Consider the following 20,435-nt stretch of genomic DNA (forward strand, 5'->3'; position numbering starts at 1 on the left):
ACAACTTGCACTATCCCATTCCCCTGCTCCTGGTTACGGTTGGCCATGTTTTACAACCGTTCTCATCATAGGTCATTAGACGCAGTTTAAAATTGAAATAATGGCATTATATGCTGTGGTTTTATTGTATTGTATGTTTATTTCTTGCATTGTACCATGCACATTGTGCCATATGTAAGCTGCCCCAAGTTCTTTTGGGGAAATGGAGGCGAGGTACAAAAATAAAGTTATTATTATTATGAATAGCCTTGCAGCTTCAAAGCCTGGCTGTTTCTTGCCAGAAGAAATCCTTTGTTGGAAGGTGCTAGCTGGCCCTGATTGTTTCGTGTCTGGAATTCCCTGATTTCTGAGTGTTGTTCTTTATTTACTGTTCATATTTTGGAGTTTTTAAACACTGGTAGCCAGATTTTTTTTTTCATTTTCATGGTTTCCTCCTTTCTGTTGAAATTTTCCCCAGGCTTGTGGATTTCAATGGCTTCTCAAAAAAATGGGAATTCCAGGCAGGAAACAATCAGGGCCAGCTAACACCTCCCAACAAAGGATTCCCCCTGGCAGGAAGCAGCCAGGCTTTGAAGCTGCAAGGCCATTTGATGCTAATCAAGCTGGCCAACTGCAACATTCACACTAGCCTCCAACAGACAAGAGTTCTTTCTCCTACCCTGGACATTCCACAGATATATAAACCTCACTTGCCTAGTTTCCAACAGACCTCAAAACCTCTGAGGATGCCTGCCATAAATGTGGGTGAAACATCAGGAGAGAATGCTTCTGTAACATGACCACACAGCCAGGAAAACTCACAGCAAACCCATTCCACAGATATATAAACCTCACTTGACTCATTTCCAACAGACCTCAAAACCTCTGAGGATGCCTGCCATAGATGTGGGTGAAACATCAGGAGAGAATGCTTCTGAAACATGACCATACAGCCCAGAAAGCTCACAGCAGGAGCCCCCGGTGGCGCAGTGGGTTAAGCCCTTGTGCTGGCAGGACTGGACTGACAAGTCATAGGTTCGAATTTGGGGAGAGCACAGATGAGCTCCCTCTATCAGCTCCAGCTCCTCATGCGGGGACATGAGAGAAACCTCCCACAAGGATGATAAAACATCAAAACATCCGGGTGTCCCCTGGGCAACATCCTTGCAGACGGCCAATTCTCTCACACCAGAAGGGACTTGCAGTTTCTCAAGTCGCTTCTGACACACTCACACACAACACACACACACACACACAAAACAGCTCACAGTAATCCAGACTCTAAGATTGCCTTTTTTCTTCAGAGCCTGGATAGCTCTGAACATCTTTTCCTGATGAAGAAGCCAGCGAAGCATTCAGCTATAAACCCATAATTTCTATCTTCTGACCAATCCCCAAGTTCTCCATCTGGATAAATGATGCCTATTTGTTCAACTTTTCTTAATCTGCCTTGTCCACATGCTTGTAGATTTCAGTGGCTTCTCTGTGTAGTCTGACATGGTGGTTGTTAGAGCGGTCCAACATTTCTGTGTTCTCAAATAATATGCTGTGTCCACATTGGTTCATCGACAACAGATTCCCCCAGGCAGGAAGCAGCCAGGCTTTGAAGGTGCAAGGCCATTCAGTGCTAATCAAGATGGCCAATAGAAACATTCACACTTGCCTCAAGTAGACAAAAGTCCCACCCTGGACATTATTCCAAAGATATATTACTGCTCCCAACCAGCCTGTGTGGCAATAGCATCTATGCTGGCCTTGTGCTTTTAACATCTCTGTGTATCTCAACCCAGGGGCAAGGAGGGAGCAAGCTTGTTTTCTGCTTCCTTGGAGACTAGGACGCGGAACAATGGCTTCAAACTACAAGAGAGGAGATTCCATCTGAACATTAGGAAGACTGTGAGAGCCGTTCAGCAGTGGAACTCTCTGCCCCGGAGTGTGGTGGAGGCTCTTTCTTTGGAAGCTTTTAAACAGAGGCTGGATGGCCATTTGTCAGGGGTGATTTGAATGCAATATTCCTGCTTCTTGGCAGAATGGGGTTGGACTGGATGGCCCAGGAGGTCTCTTCCAACTCTTGGATTCTATGATTCTATGATTCTATGAGATACTTTGCTGGCAAGCTGCCTCCTTAATGTGATTTTTATTCACTCTTCTCAAGCCAATGGGGGGTGAGGGGGCACTGAAACAATGTCACATAGCTTGGGAACGAAAGAATGTTATTTGCAGGAGGTTTATTCACCAGCTCCATGAAGTACTTTACTACGAAATTGCATTGAAAATGGGAGGGGATTAGACAGCAAACACTCTGTATTGTGGCTCGCTTATCTTTCCAAACATTGATCCAAACAAATAGACTGATGAACATTGCTGTTGTATACTCAATGCAAACCTGACTTTCTGTAAAGCAGCATTTCTCAACCTGGGGGTCGGGACCCTGTGGGGGTCACGAGAGGGTGTCAGAGGGGTCGCCAAAGACCATCAGAAAACATAGTATTTTCTCTTGGTCATCTGGGTTCTGTGTGGAAAGTTAGGTCTAATTCTATTGTTGGTGGGGTTCAGAATGCTCTTTGATTGTAAAAAAGGTAAAGGTTGTCCCCCGACATTAAGTCCAGTCGTGTCTGACTCTGGGGTGTGGTGCTCATGTCCATTTCTAAGCTGAAGAGCCGGCATTGTCCATAGACACCTCCAAGGTCATGTGGCCGGCATGACTGCATGGAGTGCCGTTACCTTCCCACCGGAGCAGTACCTATTGATCTACTCACATTTACATGTTTTTGAACTGCTAAGTTGGCTGAAGCCAGGGCTGATAGCGGAAGCTCATGCCACTCCCCGGAAACGAACCTGCGACCTTTGGGTCAACAAGCTCAGTGCTTTAACCCACTGTGCCACCGGGGGCTCCATTTTTATTTGGTGAACTATAAATCCCAGCAACTACAACTCCCAAATGTCAAGATTCTATTTTTCCCTAACTCCACCAGTGTTCACAATTGGGCATGTTGAGTATTTATGCCAAGTTTGGTCCGGATCCTTCATTGTTTGAGTCCACAGTGCTCTCTGGATGTAGGTGAACTACAGCTCCAAAACTCAAGGTCAGTGCCCACCAAACCCATCCAGTATTTTCTGTTGGTCATGGGAGTTCTATGTACCAAGAGTGGTTCAGTTCCATCATTGGTGGCATTCAGAATGCTCTTTGATTGTAGGTGAACTATAAATCCCAGCAACTACAACTCCCAAATGTCAAGATTCTATTTTCCCCAAACTCCACCAGTGTTCACATTTGGGCATATTGACTTTTCGTGCCAAGTTTGGTCCAGACCCATCATTGTTTGAGTCAACAGTTCTCTCTGGATGTAGGTGAACTACAACTCCAAAACTCAAGGTCAATGCCCACCAAATCCTTCTAGAGTTTTCTGTTGGTCATGGGAGTTCTGTGTGCCAAAATTGGTTCAGTTCCATGATTGGTGGAGTTCAGAATGCTCCTTGATTGTAGGTGAACCATACATCCCAGCAACTACAACTCCCAAATGGCAAAATCAATTCCCTTCCCAACCCCATCAGTATGCAGATTTGGGCACACATAAATCTATAAATCCCAGCAACTACAACTCCCAAACTCAAGGTGAATGCCCACCAGACCCTTCCAGTATTTACTGTTGGTCATGGGAGTTCTGTGTGTGTGCCAGGATTGGTTTAGTTCCATCAATGGTGGAGTTCAGAATGCTCTTTGATTGTAGATGAACTATAAATCTCAACAACTACAACTCTCAAATCACAAAACCAATCCCTCTCCCCCAACCCCACCAGTATTCAAAATTGGGCATATTGGGTATTTGTGCCAAATTTGGTCCGGTGGACGAAAATACATCTCGCATATTAGATATTTATTTACATTAGGATTCATAACAGTAGCAGAATTACAATTATGAAGTAGCAATGGAAATGGATGTTGCATTTGCCCATCTTGACCAGCGATGACCAGCAATGAATAGCCTTTCAGCTTCAAGGACTTTCTACTTCCTGCCTGCAGGAATCCTTTGTTACGATGTCTTAGCTGGCCCTGATGGTTTCCTGTCTAAAATTCGAGTTTTGAGTGGGAGAATGAATGAGAATACATCCTGCATATCAAATATTTACATTATGATTCATAATAGTAGCAAAATGACAGTTATGAAGTAACAATGAAAATAATTATATGGTTGGGTGTCAATACAACATGAGGAACTCTATTAAGGGGTGGCAGCGTTAGGAAGGTTGAGACCCACTGCTGTAAAGGCAAGGTTGTGTTGAACACACAGCTGCAGCCTCCTCCCTCCCTTACACAACAGCTTCCAAGGAGAATGGATGACTTGGAAGTCATCAACACTTCCTTACCCAGTTTCTGCTTAAGTTTCAACCATGATGGTTGTTCGAGAGACACAATTCCAATGCACCTGCCCCTGTTTCTCCATTATTCTTTGGTTATGTAACTAAAACCCTGCATTAGGCTGGCGATCTACAAGTGTAGATGGGGGTTGGAGGTCAGACTGCAAGCGGCAGCAATAAAAACACCAGAGATGGTGTGATTTATGGCTGCATTTCTCTCTCTCTCGCATACATACACACTCTAGAAATGGGACTCTTATTTTACAATCACGGTCAGAAGCAGGCAGAGTTCCACCACACAGGGACTAGGAAAGCCACTCCAAAATTAATCAAAACACATCAAAGTTAATTTTAAAAAATACAAGTAATCTGCAGCAATGTGACAAGACACAAGAGACTTCAAGCTGCCTGGAATGAGAAGATTCTGAAACATACGTCTCTCCAAATCCCACTTCGACAAGACAATGCAAACCGAAATGCAAAGCAGAACCAGCTAGCGCACTCAACTCAATGTTTATACCACCATCATCAACATTGTGTTGTGGAAGGCAAGGCCATTCAATGCTAATTGCAACATTCACATAGCCTCAAGCAGACAAGATGGGAATTTCAGACAGGAAACCATCAGGGCCAGCTAAGACATCATAACAAAGGATTCCTACAGGCAGGAAGTAGCAAGTCCTTGAAGCTGAAAGGCTATTCAATGCTAATCAAGGTGGCCAAGTGCAAGATTCCCACTTACCTCAAACAGACAAGAGTTCTTTCTCCCACTGAAAATGGGAATTTCAGACAGGAAACCATCCTGGCCAGCTAAGACATCGTAACAAAGGATTCCTGCAAGCAGGAAGTAGCAAGTCTTGAAGCTGAAAGGCTATTCAATGCTAATCAAGGTGGCCAAGTGCAATATTCACACCTGCCTCAAACAGACAAGAGTTTTTTCTCCCACTCAAAATGGGAATTTCAAACAGGAAACCATCAGGGCCAGCTAAGACATCGTAACAAAGGATTCCTGCAAGCAGGAAGTAGCAAGTCTTGAAGCTGAAAGGCTATTCAATGCTAATCAAGGTGGCCAAGTGCAATATTCACACCTGCCTCAAACAGACAAGAGTTCTTTCTCCCACTCAAAATGGGAATTTCAAACAGGAAACCATCAGGGCCAGCTAAGACATCATAACAAAGGATTCCTGCAGGCAGGAAGTAGCAAGTCCTTGAAGCTGAAAGGCTATTCATTGCTGATCAAGATGGGCAAATGCAACATTCCCACTTGCCTCAAACAGACAAGAGTTCTTTCTCCCACTCAAAATGGGAATTTCAGACAGAAAACCATCAGGGCCAGCTAAGACATCGTAACAAAGGATTCCTGCAGGCAGGAAGTAGCAAGTCCTTGAAGCTGAAAGGCTATTCAGTGCTAATCAAGGTGGCCAAGTGCAACATTCACACATGCCTCAAACAGACAAGAGTTTTTTTCTCCCACTCAAAATGGGAATTTTAGACAGGAAACCATCAGGGCCAGCTAAGACATTGCAACAAAGGATTCTTTCAGGCAGGAAGTAGCAAGTCCTTGAAGCTGAAAGGCTATTCAATGCTAATCAAGTTGGCCAAGTGCAACATTCACACTTGCCTTAAGCAGACAAGAGTTTTTTTCTCCTACTCAAAACGGGAATTTCAAACAGGAAACAATCAGGGCCAGCTAAGACATCATAACAAAGGATTCCTGCAGGCAGGAAGTAGCAAGTCCTTGAAGCTGAAAGGCTATACAATGCTAATCAAGGTGGCCAAGTGCAACATTCACATCTGCCTCAAACAGACAAGAGTTCTTTCTCCCACCCTGGACATTATTCCCCAGACATATAAACCCCACTTGCCTCATTTCCAACAGACCTCACAACCTCTGAAGATGCCTGCCATAGATGTGGGTGAAACGTCAGGAGAGAATGCTTCTGGAACATGGCCACACAACCCAGAAAACTCACAGCAATCCAATCACCACCATTGTTCAACCAGGCTGGATGATTCCCACCATCTGTCCCAGGCTTCAAGGTCTTCTAGCCTCCCCTCTTGATGATTTATTCTTTCTCCTTTGGGGGAGCAAAGGCCCTCCCCTCGAATTCGGGTCGGAGGCAAGGGCTGTGGGCTGTACTCCTAAGGCAGGGAAGGGTCTTTCTGGCTGGAGAAAACCCATGTATTTTAGGAGACACATACAAACAGGAAGGCAGGCAGTAAAGAAGCATCCTTGCAGAAGTTGTTGGTAGCACTTTGTGAATGGCTCCTTTCCCTGGAGGCTTAGGAAGGATGGAAGGAAGGGGAAGGAAGACTAGTGTCTGCGTTGCTATGAGATTTCCGGGCTGTATGGCCATGTTCCAGAAGCATTCTTTTCTGATGTTTCTCCCCCATCTATTCCAGGCATTCTCAGAGGTTGTGAGGTCTGTTGGAAACTAGGCAAGTTGGGTTTATATATCTGTGCAATAATGTCCAGGGTGGGAGAAAAAACTTTGGTCTGCTTGAGGCAAGTGTGAATGTTGCAATTGGCCACATTAATTAGCATTGAATAGCCATTCAGCTTCAAGGTGGCTGCTTCCTGCCTGAGGGTATCCTTTGTTGGGAGGTGTTAGCTTGCCCTCATAGTTTCCTGTCTGGAATTGCCCTCTTTTTTGAGTGTTACTCTTTATTTACCCTCCTGATTTTAGAGGTTTTATTTTTAAATATTGGTAGCCAGATTTTGTTTATTTTGGGTTGTTGTAGGTTTTTTTCGGGCTGTATGGCCATGGTCTAGAGGCATTCTCTCCTGACGTTTCGCCTGCATGTATGGCAAGCATCCTCAGAGGTAGTGAGGTCTGTTGGAACTAGGAAAAAGGGTTTCTGTGGAATGACCAGGGCCACACAGCCCAGAACTAGGGCTAGTTCCAACAGACCTCACTACCTCTGAGGATGCTTGCCATAGATGCAGGCGAAACGTCAGGAGAGAATGCCTCTAGACCATGGCCATACAGCCCAAAAAATCCTACAACAACCCAGTGATTCCGGCCATGAAAGCCTTCGACAATACATTTGTTTATTTTCATGGTTTCCTCTTTCTGTTGAAATTGTCCACGTACTTGTAGGTTTCAATGGCTTCTCTATGTAGTCTGATATGTTACTTGTTAGTAACATCTCCCAACAAAGGATTCCTAAGGCAGGAAGCAGCCAGGCTTTGTACCTGCAAAGCTATTCAATGCTAATCAAGGTGGCCAATTGCAACATTCCCACTTGCCTCAGACAGACAAGAGTTCTTTCTCCCACCCTGGAAATTAGGTAAAGGTAAAGGTAGTCCCCTGACATTAAGTCCAGTCATGTCCGACTCTGGGGTGTGGTGCTCATCTCCATTTCTAAGCCGAAGAGCCAGCGTTGTCCGTAGACACCTCCAAGGTCATGTGGCCAGCATGACTGCGTGGAACACCGTTACCTTCCTGCCGGAGCAGTACCTATTGATCTACTCACATTTGCATGTTTTCGAACTGCTAGGTTGGCAGAAGCTGGGGCTGACAGCGGAAGCTCACGCCGCTCCCCGGAATCGAACCTGCGACCTTTCAATCAACAAGCTCAGCAGCTCAGTGCTTTAACCCACCGTGCCACCAGGGGCTCCTACCCTGGAAATTACCTCCCAACAAATGATTCCCCCAGGCAAGAAGCAGCCAGGCTTTGTACCTGCCAAGCTATTCAATGCTAATCAAGGTGGCCAATTGCAACATTCCCACTTGCCTCCAACACACAATTGTTCTTTCTCCTACCCTGGAAATTATTCTACAGATATATAAACCCCACTTGCCTAGTTTCCAACAGATCTCACAACCTCTGAGGATGCGTGCCATAGATGTGGGTGAAACGTCAGGAGAGAATGCTTCTGGAACATGGCCATACAGCCTGGAAAACTCACAGCAACCCAGTGATTCCAGCTGTGAAAGACTAGTATCCTTTTCCACAAGACTAGTATCCTTTTCCAGTATTCCACGGTTGGCATGGCATGGCAAGGTATGGCCAAGCCCCTCCCTTCTTTCTTTGGGGCCCATTGACAAATCTCTCTCTTCCAACCTTCAACCTCAGGTGACATAACAGGCCAGGTTGACACCTTTAAGGGGCCCGAGGGGACATTTCAGCAGCTTTGCTTCTCAACCTGGCTGAAGTCTTCCAGTAAATTTCTCAACCTGAGGGTTGGGACCCCTGGGGGGGGGGGGGTCACGAGGGGATGTCAGAAGAGTTTCCAAAGACCATCAGTATTTTCTGTTGGTCATGGGGGTTCTGTGTGGAAAGTTTGGACCAATTCTGTCATTGGTGGGATTCAAGGGGCACTATGATTTTAGGTGAACTATAAATCCTATCAACTATAATTCCCAAATGACAAGGTCTATTTCCCCCAAACTCCACCAGTGTTCACATTTGGGCTTACTGAGTATTCGTGCCAAGTTTGGTCCAGTATTTTCTGTTGGTCATGGGAGTTCAGTGTGCCAAGTTTGGTTCAATTCCATCATTGGTGGAGTTCAGAATGCTCTTTGATTGTAGGTGAATTATAAATCTCAGCAACTCAGAATGCCCTTTGATCTTTGAACACACGAACTATAAACCCCAGCAACTACAACTCCCAAATATCAAGGTCTATTTGACCCAAACTCCATCAGTGTTCATATTTGGGCATATGGAGTATTCATGCCAAGTTTGTTCTAGATCCTTCATTGTTTGAGTCCACAGTGCTCTCTGGATGTAGGTGAACTACAACTCCTAAACTTAAGGTCAATGCCCACCAAACCCTTCCAGTATTTCCTTTTGGTGATGGGCATTCTGTGTGCCAAGTTGGGTTCAATTCCATCATTGGTGAGGCTCAGAATGCTCATTGATTGTAGGTGAACTATAAATCCCAGCAGCTACAACTCCCAAACTCAAGATGAATGCCCACCAGACCCTTCCAGTATTTACTGTTGGTCGTGGGAGTTCTATATGCCAAGTTTGGTTCAATTCCATCATTGGTGGAGTTCAGAATGCTCTCTGATGGTAGGTGAACCATAAATCCCAGCAACTACAACTCACAAATGACAAAATCAATCCCACCTCAACCACATCAGTATTCAAATTTAGGCATATCAGGTATTTGTGTCAAATTTGGTTCGGTGGACGAAATACATTCGTATATTAGATATTTACATTAGGATTCATAACAGTAGCAGAATTACAATTATGAAGTAGCAATGGAAATGGTGGGGGGGGGGGTGTCACCTCAATATGAGGAGCTGTATTAAGGGGTCATGGCATTAGGAAGGTTGAGAAACATAGTGTTAAAGGGACAAGAGCATTCCCCTAAATAGCAACTAAAATAATGTTAGGATTGGGGGTCACCACAACATCAAGGACTGTAATAAGGGTTGGTGACATCCCCCCCCCCAAAAAAAGCAATTAAAATAATGTTATGGTTGGGGGTCACTACAACATGATGGACTGTATTAAGGGTTGGTGGCATTCTCCCCAAGTAGCAACTAAAATAATGTTATGGTTGGGGGTCACCACAACATCAGGGACTGTAATAAGGGTTGGTGACATCCCCCCCTCCCCAACAGCAATTAAAATAATGTTATGGTTGGGGGTCACTACAACAAGATGGACTGTATTAAGGGTTGGTGGCATTCTCCCCAAGTAGCAACTAAAATAATGTTATGGTTGGGGGTCACTACAACATCAGGGACCATATTAAGGGTGGATGGCATCCCCCCCCCAAGTAGGAACTAAAATAATGTTATGGTTGGGGGTCACCACAGCATCAGGGACTGCATTAAGGGGTCAGGGCATTAGGAAGGTTGAGAAACACTGTTAAAGGGACAAGAGCATCCCTCAAGTAGCAATTAAAATAATATGGTTGGGGGTCACCACAACATGAGCGACTGTATTAAGGATTGGTGGCATTCCCCCCAAGTAGCAACTAAAATAACATTATGATTGGGGGTGACCACAACAGGAGGGACTGTATTAAGGATTGATGGCATTCCCCCCCCCCCCCCCCCAAGTAGCAACTAAAATAATGTTATTGTTGTGGGTCACCACAACATGAGGGACTGTATTAAGGGTTGGTGGCATTCCCAAGTAGCAACTAAAATAATGTTATGGTTGAGAGTCACCACAACATCAGGGACCGTTTTAAGGGTTGGTGGCATCCCCCCCTCCCCCCAAGTAGCAACTAAAATAATGTTATGGTTGGGGGTCACCACAACATGAGGGACTGTATTAAGGATTGGTGGCATTGGGACGGTTGAGAAACACAGTGTTAAAGGGACAAGAGCATCCCCCCAAGTAGCAACTAAAATGATGTTATGGTTGGGGTCACCACAACATGAGGGACTGTATTAAGGAAAGGTGGCATTCCCCCCCAAGTAGCAACTACAATGATGTTATGGTTGGGGGGTCACCACAACATCAGGGACTGTATTAAGGGGTTGTGGCATTCACTCTCCCCCCCCCTCCAAGTAACAACTAAAATAATGTTATGGTTGGGGGTCACCACAACATGAGGGACAGTATTAAGGGTTGGTGGCACCCCCCCCCCCTCCCAAGTAGCAACTACAACAATGTTATGGTTGGGGGTCACCACAACATGAGGGACAGTATTAAGGGTTGGTGGCACCCCCCCCCTCCCAATTAGCAACTACAACAATGTTATGGTTGGGGGTCACCACAACATGAGGGACAGTATTAAGGGTTGGTGGCACCCCCCCCCCCTCCCAAGTAGCAACTACAATAATGTTATGGTTGGGGGTCACCACAACATGAGGGGCAGTATTAAGGGGTCGTGGCATTGGGAAGGTTGAGAAATACAATGTTAAAGGGACAAGAGCATCCCCCCAAGTAGCAACTAAAATGATGTTATGGTTGGGGGTCACCACAACATGAGGAACTGTATTAAGGGGTTGTGGCATTCCCCCCCAAGTAGCAACTACAATAATGTTATGGTTGGGGGTCATCACAACATTATGGTTGGGGGTCAACACAACATGGGGGTTTGTATTAAGGGGTTGTGGCATTGGGAAGGCTGAGAAACACAGTGTTAAAGGGACAAGAGCATCCCTTAAGTAGCAATTGAAATAATGTTATGGTTGGGGGTCACCACAACATGAGGGACTGTATTAAGGGTTGGTGGCATCCCCCCCCCCAAGTAGCAACTACAATAATGTTATGGTTGGGGGTCACCACAACATGAGGGACTGTATTAATGGTTGGTGGCATCCCCCCCCCCCCAAGTAGCAACTACAATAATGTTATGGTTGGGGGTCACCACAACATGAGGGACCGTATTATGGGTTGGTGGCATTGGGAAGGCTGAGAAACACAGTGTTCAGGGACAAGAGCATCCCTCAAGTAGCAATTGAAATAATGTTATGGTTGGGGGTCACCACAACATCAGGGACTGTATTAAGGGGTTGTGGTATTCACTCCCCCTCCCCCAAGTAACAACTAAAATAATGTTATGATTGGGGCTCACCACAACATCAGGGACTATATTAAGAGTTGGTGGCATCCCCCTCCCCCAAGTAGCAACTACAATAATGTTATGGTTGGGGGTCACCACAACATCAGGGACAGTATTAAGGGGTCGTGGCATTGGGAAGGTTGAGAAATACAGTGTTAAAGGGACAAGAGCACCCCCCCCCCAAGCTGAGCAACCCATTCATTTCCCCAATCAGAGAAGGAAGGCAGCTCAGGTCTCTCCTTTTGCTGCTTCCCTGACTTGCCTTTGGAATCTGGATGCGTCTTGGCTTGCTCTTCTCCTTCTTTCCTTCCTTCCTTTCTTTCTTTCGCTCACCTCCAGCTCTTCTTCTGCCTCTGCTGGGACTTGGCGACGAGGAGGAGGAAGAGGAGGAGGAGGAAGAGGCAGAAGAGGCGCCCCCCAAGCAGGACCCCCATGGCGACCCCTCTTCGACCGGGAAGGCTCAAGCAAAACCAAAAGCAGGCAGTGCTCTCCTCTCTCTGGGATGGAGAGGGAGCTGTCCTTGGTGCTAGCCCTGCCTTGCTTCCTCCCTCCGGCTCTCTTTGTTTGGGGACCCGAATCCTCCAGATCCCACTCCAAGCTGCTTCCTCTTCCTCTCCCGGCCAAACAGAGCCGCCTCATCCATCCTTCCTTCCACCGGTCCAGAGCAACGCAGGAGCCGGGGAGGGACCAAAAGCCCCCCCCCCCCCAACTGAAGCCAGGCCCCGCCTGACTCCCAGCCCCGTTTACTCGAAAGTAACGCCCACGGAGTTCAAGGCATCCTTTCGAGAGCTGGATCTGCCCCACTGCTGCTCCTCCGACTCTGGCTCCGTCCCGACCCCATTTGGGACCCTCTTGGCTCAGTTGCCCGGCTCACGAAAACAACAACAACATTGGCCAGCACTCCAAGGCTTCCCGAAAGCCACCTTCCCAGCATCTGTTAGCAACAACAATGCAGAGGACTTGGCAGAGGATGCTCCAGCAATCAGCAGCACTCCACAGCAAGGGAAAGGAGCCTCTTTCCCAAGCCTTCCCATACTGTGTTGTCGAAAGCTTTCATGGCCGGAATCACTGGCTTGCTGTGAGTTTTCCAGGCTGTATGGCCATGTTCCAGAAGCATTCTCTTCTGACGTTTCACCTGCAACTATGGGAGGCATCCTCAGAGGTTGTGAGGTCTGTTGGAAACTAGGCAAGTGGGGTTTATATATCTGTGGGAGAAAGAACCTCAATGTGTGAATGTTAGCATTTAATGGCCTGCACTTTATTTTCAAGGCCTGGCTGAGTGCTGCTTGGGGAAATCCTTTGTTGGAAGGTGTACCTCCAGCAGACAAGAATTCTGTCCCCCACCCTGGACTTTATTCCACAGATATATAAACCTCACTTACTTAGTTTCCAACAGACCTCACAACCTCTGAGGATGCCTGCCATAGATGTGGGTGAAACGTCAGGAGAGAATGCTTCTGGAATATGACCACACAGCCTGGAAAACTCACAGCAGCCTAGTGATTCCGGCCATGAAAGCCTTCAACAATACAAGAGGAATCCTGTCACTTAAGCTCAGTGAGAGTAAACATATTGAATGGGTTGTGGAATGGCGAGCCAAATGGATTCCATGGGTCTGCTCTAGATGGCACGGACCAAAAAGTTTAAGTCCCAAAAATGCTTGAAAGCAGTTTACAAATGCAGATGATGTTGATGATGCAGACGGTGATTACCCTGTCTAGTTCAATCTACTCTGATAAGTCCCTGGTAGCTAAGATCAAAAAGAGAAACCTGCTAAATCACAATGAAGGCGACATGTCTAGACATCAAAGATGAGAATGGAGTGAACAGCAGCTAAGCCAGTTCCAAACTGGGAATAGCATGAGCATGCAGCAAAAACAGTGCGGTTATGTCAGATTCAACATACAATCTCTTTAAAAGCAGAGCCAGTAGTATTGTTGTTCAATGTAATTTGTTGTATTGTTGTTAGACATAAGTGTTTATTTTGAGACATAAACTGGAATTCTGTTTGTTGTATTCAATTACACTTGTTTCCATAGAACCCTCTGGCACCCGAAGCAGCAGAAACTATATTTTTTGCCCATCCATGCCTTTGTGATAACAGCCTTTCTAGGTGAAGTGGTCTGTTATATCTTTCTTTACTGCACCCAACAACTTAATCTTTTCTCAAAGCCACATATGCCCAGCGACTTCCCTTGGACTTCTGAGTCTATTCCTATTTGAGAAAGCCACATTTTGCAGTTTGTATTGCACTCTAGCCTTAAAAGCACCTTTTCACCCAGCACCACATGGAGTCCAGTAGTATCTAACTACAGCAGTTTATTTACAAAGCTGACACAAAGGGGGAAAAAAGGCATTTCCCAAAAAGTAGTGGAAGACGTAGTAGTCCATATATACAAAGTTCAGTAGTCCAAAATAGCAAGGTTCATGGAATCCAGGAAGTCACGATCATAGGCATAAATCCATAAGCATGAACTTTTCCAAGGCAAAACTCTGACAGGAACATAGACGTACAATAGGAGACTTGAATGAGAGCTGAAACAAGAACTTGATTCTATAGTAATGTTGTCTGCTCTGAGGACACCACATAAACATCACTTAATTTAAGCTCTGGCCTGACCAAGACGCCATGAGGTTATCCCTTCGAGACCTGGGTTTCAAGGATTGTTTCTTACAGAGTCTTTCATTCCCTGCTCGCCGCAATAAGTAAAGGTTTATTAAAAGCAGAGTATATAAAAAGCGCACAAATTCAACAGAGAGAATCAAATTTCAAAAAGGCTATTTTCATAAAAGCCAAGAGTCCGAAAATCCATTTAAAGAAAGTCTACAAACTCAATTCACAGAGATATTCAAAGACAAAGTGACATGAATCCAAGGCAGGCAAACTATGCCACACAGGAACAGGAAGCAAGAACAGCTTAGAAACTTGAGTGCATGAATTCCAAGAACACAGGCCCGAAAAACTGAGAGCTCTTTGCCTGAATGCAGCATTGCTCTCACAAGGATTGTACCAGCAGGAACAATCCTCCCATGACATCATTTATCATGCACCTGCTTTCCCGCTCCTTATCTCTAATTATCTGGGGAAAGCGAGTCTGTCTTTGTTGCATGCCCTGTCTCCACAACTCCAATTGCCTTTACCTAAACAAACATTCTTCCCCCTGCACATCAGGCAGGTTCCCATAGAATGGATCTTGCTTTCTCCAGTCTCTTGGAGACTGGAGAAAGATTCCAAAACAACTCTCTCTGTGCCACTTCCATTCTCCTATCACAGAGTCTGTCTGATCTTCTACTCAATCTTTCCTTTGCTCTCTCTGTGTGGAGGCCTAATCTGATATCTCAGGAAAACTCCCTATCTTCTGAAGCCTGAGAAAGCCGATTCCCAGGATAAACGGAACCCTAAACATCTATCTCCTCAGCAGCTGCCGGTCCTTCTCTCTGATCTATAGCTTGCAAATCAGCCTGTGTTTCTGTCTGATCATACACAGACTGTGAGAAATCCATCATTCCCCTCATTCTCTGAGGAATCCCCAGCATTTTGCTGCTGACTCCCAACACTTTGTATCTTTCAACTGGACAGTTTGTTCTACTCGGAAGAATCTTCCTATCAGAACCATTCCCTAGTTGGCATACAGAATCTTTGCTCTAAATGCACCAAGCCATGAACTAAAGGGGCCTGCCATATTCAAAAGCATGACAGCATATGCTCCCAAGCATAAACTGTTGTTGGGAGCCAGATAACAAAGAGGGCTGAGTTTGCCTTTGGGCTGGATTTGGAGTTTGGTTGGAAACATTCTGCTTTCCTTAGATATCTGTTGATCTATGTCTTCAATTATCATTCAGAATTAGTCTGGGGAGTGAAATCTGTCTTCAAGTTGCTTGTCAAATGTCATGCTGTTTTCTTAGGCAAGGAATATTTGGAGGTGATTTTTGCCGGTTTCTTTCTCTCAAATAGAGCCTACTGGTGTTCATTGGGAGTCTTCCATCCAAGTGCTAACCAGAGCTGGCCCTGCTTAGCTTCTGAGATCAATTGAGATCTGGTGCTACCTTGGATGCATCAAGAGGAGCCTAGTGTCTAGATCTAGGGAAGTCATGCTCCCCATGCTCTATTTTGCCTTGGTTAGACCACACCTGGAATATTGTGTCCAATTCTGGGCACCACAATTCAAGAGAGATATTGACAAGCTGGAATGTGTCCAGAGGAGGGCGACTCAAATGATCAAGGGTCTGGAGAACAAGCGCTATGAGGAGCGGCTTAAGGAGCTGGGCATGTTTAGCGTGAAGAAGAGAAGGCTGAGAGGAGATATGATAGCCATGTATAAATATGTGAGAGGAAGCCACAGGGAGGAGGGAGCAAGCTTGTTTTCTGCTTACGTGGAGACTAGGACGCAATGGAACAATGGCTTCAAACTACAAGAGAGGAGATTCCATCTGAACACGAGGAAGAACTTCCTGACTGTGAGAGCCGTTCAGCTGTGGAACTCTCTGCCCCGGAGTGCGGTGGAGGCTCCTTCTTTGGAAGCTTTTAAACAGAGGCTGGATGTCCATCTGTCAGGGGTGATTTGAATGCAATATTCCTGCTTCTTGGCAGGGGGTTGGACTGGATGGCCCATGAGGTCTCTTCCAACTCTTTGATTCTATGATTCTATGATTCTTTGACTAAAGAATCTGGCCAGGTTTCTTTCTTCAGCCCTCCTAGATTCTAGGATTCTATGAGAGTGTAGTGCTCTGAGTCTTGGAGGAGTACACAGGAAAAGATGGTTGATCATGGACAAGTCACACACTCTTGGCCTCAGAGGATCCAAGGACAAACCCATCTGAACAAATCTTAATAATAGTTAATAAACACTTTATTTATATTCTACTTTATCTCCCCAGAGGGACCCAGAGTGGATTACAATACAGATGTGAGGCAAATATTCAATGCCTTTTACACACAGCGAACAAAGACACACAACATAGACAAAAGTGGTAAAGGCCTTCCCCCTTTTCCATCTCTGGCATCTGGAGGTGATGCTCAGCTCCAACCATGGAAAGGTGCTCTTGTTCCATTTTTCCATACCAAGGAGCCTGTTGTCCATAGACATCTCTGTGCACCATCTATAGGTTAGGTAAAGGTTTTCCCCTGACATCAAGTCCAGTTGTGTCCAACACTGGGGGTTGGTGCTCATATCCATTTCTAAGCCAACAAGCTGATGTTGTCCACAGACACCTCCAAGGTCACTAGGTTCTTGTGGGTTTTTTCGGGCTATAGGGCATTTCTGGTTGAGAAGTCAGCCATAGCAGAGCACCTGATGAACCAGCCTGGACACAGCATATTATTTGAGAACACAGAAATGCTGGACCACACCAACAACCACCATGTCAGGCTACACAGAGAAGCCATTGAAATCCACAAGCATGTGGACAATTTCAACAGAAAGGAAGAAACCATGAAAATGAACAAAATCTGGCTACCAGTATTAAAAAACTCTAAAATTACAACAGCAAAACAGTAGAGAGGAAATGACCAGGCACATCTTAACACCTCTCAACAAAAGATTCCCCCAGGCTCAGCCAGGCCTTCAAATGCTAGTCAAGGTGGTCAGTTGAAACATTCACACCTAGCTCTAGCAGAGAAGAGCTCTTTGCCCCACCCCAGCCATTCCACAGATATATCAACCCATTGTCCTAATTCCAACAGACCTCACTACCTCTGAGGATTTTTGCTATAGATGCAGGCGAAACGTCAGGAGAAATGCCTCTAGAACATGGCCCTATAGCCCGAAAAAAACCCACAAGAACCTAGTGATTCCAGCCATGAAAGCCTTCGACAATACAATAAACACTTTATTTATATTCTACTTTATCTCCCCAGAGGGACCCAGAGTGGATTACAATACATATGTGAAGCAAATATTCAATGCCTTTTACACACAGCGAACAAAGACACACAACATAGACAAAAGTGGTAAAGGCCTTCCCCCTTTTCCATCTCTGGCATCTGGAGGCGATGCTCAGCTCCAACCATGGAAAGGTGCTCTTGTTCCATTTTTCCATACCAAGGAGCCTGTTTTCCATAGACATCTCTGTGCACCATCTATAGGTTAGGTAAAGGGTTTCCCCTGACATCAAGTCCAGTTGTGTCCAACATTGGGGGTTGGTGCTCATATCCATTTCTAAGCCAACGAGCTGATGTTGTCCACAGACACCTCCAAGGCCATGTGTTCAACATGACTGCATGGAGCACTGTTACGTTCTCACTGGAGTGGAACCTATTGATCTACTCACATTTGCATGTTTTTGAACTGCTAGGTTGGCAGAAGCTGGGGCTAACAGTGGCAGCTCAAACTGTTCCCCAGATTTGAACCTACGACCTTTCGGTCAGCAAGTTCAGCAGCTCAGCGTTTTGGCCTACTGCACCGCCGGGCGCTCCACTATCTATAGTTGAGTATTATTTTAATCTTCACCTTTTCAGCTATATGTAGTTCCACTTGAAATCTCTCTTTATTCTGTAAGACACTTTGAGCCCCTCTTTTGGGTAAAAGGCAGGATATAAATAAGCGACGGATTGATTTGACCCCCTCCCCAGAATGAAAGGGATGGGATGTGTTCAGGCATGACCCGCAAAGGACCAAATTCGGCTTCCTTGAAGAGTTGTACAGCACAGCCAGTTCCAAAGGAAGCATACATAGCCCAGAGGCACACAGAGAGAACAGATCCCCATCTAAGCAGACCACAGCATTGCCTTGGCATTACAGTGGAGGTGGAGTTTGCTGAAATCGTGACCCAAGTGTACTGAAGAACACATGGCTCACTGGAGCAAAGTGTTGTGGTTTTCTTTTGTTTTGCTCACTCCCTCACTCCCTTGGCAGCCAAGGCGTTACACTATGTAACACCATTTTTGTTCTTGTGTTATGAATGCCATTTCATAATTGGGTCTGTAATTAAAACATGGAAAAACTTTGTTTTTGCAGGACATCCTGCAGCACATTTCGCTATAGTTTTTCAATGCGTCTCTCATCGAGTCCCAACCAATTCAACCTAGTTTGTGGCAGCCACAAAAACAAAGTTTCTGGAGTGGAACAATGACTTTCACAGTAAATGCCACACAATGAAACAGGAATAATACTTTCAAACCAGGAACAGAAAGTGTTATGATGCACTTTCTCCCGTCCTAAACTGCAAGCCTAACTACACTGTTCATCCTTTTGGGCTTCTCTCGAATACACTTTTTTCTACTCCTACCTCATGCAGGGTTTTACCTTGTCCATGTGAAATCGAGCATGCCCCCCCCCCCAACAAGGGATGGTAACTTATAGTTCTGCAAAGGACAAGGGTACCAGACTGCAAAGGACAAGGGTACCAGACTGCACAATAGGGGTTAAGTCTTGGTCAATTTGCCAAGATTCTAACAACAGTGAGGACCCCACAAGGCTTCAGGAATGGCTAGACCTTAGGGTCTCTCCCTCTCTCAAGAGCTGTAGTTTTCCAAGGACCACGGGACTGGCTTCCATCCCAGCGCTTCAGGGCTTTGTGTCTTGGCCCAGTGGAACTCCACAGACTCCTTTTGGTGGCTTTTTGATTTCTCCTACATTCCTGGACTCCACTTTCTCTAAGGACTCGCTCTCTACCCATGAACTTTCTTCAAGACAACTTAGAATTCATGCTGTGTCCTGATATCGTCTGCCTTTTTATAATTGGTATTATTAATTTCTCTCTGGGGTCCTGGATGGGAAGATACCTGCATATGATGTCCCTGTGTATAATTTCTATATGATTTTTATGTTCCCTTGTATTCCTGACCCTAGCCTGACCCTTTGCCCCCCTCTCCCTCCAAAGAAATATGTAAGGGAACCCCCTGACCTTCAGAAACAAAAGCCATCAGCGATTACTGAAACCTCCCGCCAAAGACACACTTGCATGGATAAAAGAAGGAGAATCTTATCTCTAGCATCGTAGATGGCCCACTAGAGTAAAGAATGGTTTGGCAAAGTTTCTATCACTCTTCAAGTAAGATCAGGGGAAATGTTTTTTTTAAATTTCCCATTGATAGCATTAACACCAGGCTGCCATTAATTGTTCTCCTGTCTCACAGCCAGGAAGGATCTGGATATTTTTACACATGCTGATTTACAGTACTCATGAACACAATAGATCAGCCCTGCTGGAGACTTCCTTTTCGTCTCGCGAGCCACATGGCATTATTTTTTCAAAGCTAATTCCCAGATTCCTCTGTGTTCTATCGTCCCGCCTCCCTCTCTCCTGATTTGCTGTCGCCGCCAGGTGGCAGAGGTCTCCCCATTGGATCCTATGGATCACTGGAGCTTCCTGATTGGTCCAGAGGCGCCGGGGATGGGAGGGCCGCCTCCCAGCTGTTCGCCCATCGCCCAATCACAGCGGGGAACAACAGGGAAGCCAGGGTGGGAAGTTTGAACTCTGCAATTTTGAATTTACTATAAATATGACTGCATTGGTGTATTCTCATGCTCTGCATCCTTTTCAGCTGAATCGCAAATAAAACCTCGATGGCTTTTCTTCAACTTGGTGAGACCTTTCATTGGGAAAGCAGGGAAAAATATGGGATGCTTCTCTGTCTCGCCAGGGAAAAAGAACTCTTTGATGAGTATAATTG

At 45.6% G+C, this 20,435-nt stretch overlaps 1 protein-coding gene across 2 annotated transcripts in view; it reads right to left on the reverse strand.

Moving 5' to 3' along the window:
- MINAR1 (membrane integral NOTCH2 associated receptor 1) overlaps positions 1–12,768 on the reverse strand; it is a 41,300-nt gene extending 28,532 nt beyond the window's left edge. The window contains exon 1 of one of the 2 annotated variants that reach the window (XM_067471447.1): positions 12,155–12,768. The gene's annotated coding sequence lies outside the window, so the exon portion shown is untranslated. Of the gene's footprint in view, positions 1–12,083 lie in introns of both variants that reach the window. The other variant, XM_067471446.1, reaches the window with a different exon arrangement.
- Between the last annotated feature and the right edge of the window lie 7,667 nt (positions 12,769–20,435).

This window comes from Anolis sagrei, chromosome 9 (assembly GCF_037176765.1).
Source record: "Anolis sagrei isolate rAnoSag1 chromosome 9, rAnoSag1.mat, whole genome shotgun sequence".
Classification (NCBI taxonomy): Eukaryota; Metazoa; Chordata; class Lepidosauria; order Squamata; family Dactyloidae; genus Anolis; species Anolis sagrei.